A 2,899-nucleotide genomic window follows, 5' to 3' on the forward strand; every position below is an offset into this window, starting at 1 on the left:
ATATATATATAGATAGATAGATAGATAGATAGATAGATAGATAGATATAGATATATATATATAGGTGTATAAAGGTTGAATGTGGATCCGTCCTTTAATTAGATGCTTCCAAAAAAGATTTCTAATGTTGATTCTTCATACTTTGCTGGGAGTTTACAGGCATAAATTTGAGAAGATATGGAAGTAGTACTTGTATATAATGTATGGTGAATTTATGGAATGAAGTTCCATAAATCCCATCAATTTTGTTAAGAATGGAGGAAACAAGTTGTTAAAATTTATAAAAAGTTTAATTCTTGCAGACAATCGTTTCATACAGAGATATAATAATATAAATTCATGACTGAATTAAATTAAATAAATATTGACGTACTCTTCAGTGCAGGAAGGAATGAAACCATAATACAAGGGACTCAAAAAAGAATAGAGCAGAAAAAATTGGATCTAGGATAGTCATATTGGTATCCATGTGAGAAAGAGATGGGAGTCATGTTGGATATTGAACCATAACTAACGGCTTCAATGGTTATTTGAAGATATAAGTAAAGAGGTATCGGAGGTGTTCCCGCTATAGATGAGTGTGGAAATTAGAGTCATAGCTCCATATATGTAGTGCAGGGCACTAAGTAGTAGAAATGTTCAATGGGAAGACAATACCAAATATAAATTAAAATTAAAGCTAACCATTGAAATCAGTATGTAGTATAATATATTTTTTTTAAATCTATACAGAAGAATAAAGTTTAGCGTGAAAAAGTTGCATATAAGAAGCTAATACTAGATAGTTAACATAAACAAATGGCAAGAAATAGAGGAATGAGAATGAGTTAAAGAGAAAGGATGATGTATATAAAGGACTCATGTTTACATAAAAAAATCATATTAAGTAACATGTATTAATAATAAAGGAGAAAATAAGTAAAAACAGAGAAGCAGTTATTAATATTACAATTAAAGTAGAATGTACTTTCAGTGTTTATAAAGATAAAAATGTGAATTTAAAAATAATAATATGAAGTTAGAAAGACCAAAATAACTGTAGGGGAGATAAATGAGCAGAGAAAAAGATGAGTAAAAAGATAAAAATTTAGATAGGGATGTGTGGGTTACACAGAAGGCATATTTTAGTATATATATAAAAAAGGGTTATTTCAGAGGTATTAATCCAGGTTAGTATTATGTGAAGGATATAGAATGGCAGTATGGTCGTAATGGTATTCGAGTTGTAGGGGTGCCATGCCAGTATAAACCACGAGTAGGAGGGTACACATAAGTGTACAAAGATTTACACATAATATAGAAGAAAGATAATCTAATAAGGAGAAGAATGTGTGTATGATTAGTCATGCGTGTATAGAGGCATATTTACACATGAGTATATAGATACAGGAATTCGTGTAGATATACAATTAAGGTATACATTAAAAAAAAACTGTACAAATATACCCATACATGTGCAAAAAGAAGGGCACACAGGCACACAATAAATTGTATATATATTTATATATATATATATATGCGAACATACATATATACGCAGATACACACGTTCATATTAATATACATGTCTTACTTACATATATGCATAAAAATAATCACATATACATATATATAAGTTTATACACATGGGTACATATAAGATCAATACCTAGATATGTATACATGGACGTGGACATGTAGATTACCTTAAAGTCATGCATGTGCATACATGTGTACATAAAACCAGTAGTAAAGTATACGTAATTATTAGGTATACTAACTAATAGCATAAACAAATGATAGTTAGAATAGGTATGTTAAGAGCGGGGAGTACATGGACACAGTATACAAATAAAATACAAAAATGTATAGGTATATTACATACTAAAGAAAGATATAAGTTCCTATATCCAAACATGTGAAGGGAAAAAGTATAGGAAGACACAGATAAATTGATGGCCCTATATATAGGGGGTCATGCAATTGCCAGAAGGAAATGTTAAAGAAAGAATCTACAAAGATAGTATAAGATATAATAATGTAAAGGGGATATTTAAAAAAAAATTCAAACTAAACAAAAGGCGAGTAAAGAGTTATTTTAGATTAATGAATAGGAATTTGATCATGTGTATACATAAAGAAATTTTTTCATCCCTAGTATAAACCAAATTGCCATTCATTCTCAATATGTTATAGCTTTCTTCTAAACATAACCTACAAATGTTATTATTATTTGTATAAGAGGGGGCAGAAGATAGGATTTTCCAAGAAATGGAGAAATTAATACTGTTTCTTAGGAGGTGCCAAATATTTTTAGATAGCCCTGTACTATTCTCTTTTCGATGGTCCCTAAAAGAAGATTTATGGTCAGAAATTCTCGATTTAATTGAGTTCTGGGTGCAACAGAGGTGTCCTGAGTTATAGTAGTTGCTTGGTATACAACTTCTTTCATTTTACAATTTCTATCTGCTTCACAGGCATTATATAAATATATATGTATATACATATACACATTATATAAATATACATATGTATACACATATACACACTCACACACCTATATACATACATACATATAAATAAACTCACAATTATGTAGATAAATATGTAGATACATATATAAATATTTATAGAGAGATAGATCTAGATTGTAAAATTAGATGTCTAAATACAAGTTGATCAAATACAGTTCCTTAGGTTCAGTTGGATTAATCAGAGTTGTGGGTGTTATGTTCACATTAGTTATGTATGGGCAGGATTGTAATATGTGAATGTGTGTTTAGTTGTGTTTAATTTATTTATAATGCGCTCCTTTGTTAACATTTTTATGTGTGTGTGTGTGTGTGTGTGTGTGTGTGTGTGTGTGTGTGTGTGTGTGTATATATATATATATATATATATATATATATATATATATATA

This window comes from Octopus bimaculoides, chromosome 11 (assembly GCF_001194135.2).
Source record: "Octopus bimaculoides isolate UCB-OBI-ISO-001 chromosome 11, ASM119413v2, whole genome shotgun sequence".
NCBI classification, from domain to species: Eukaryota; Metazoa; Mollusca; class Cephalopoda; order Octopoda; family Octopodidae; genus Octopus; species Octopus bimaculoides.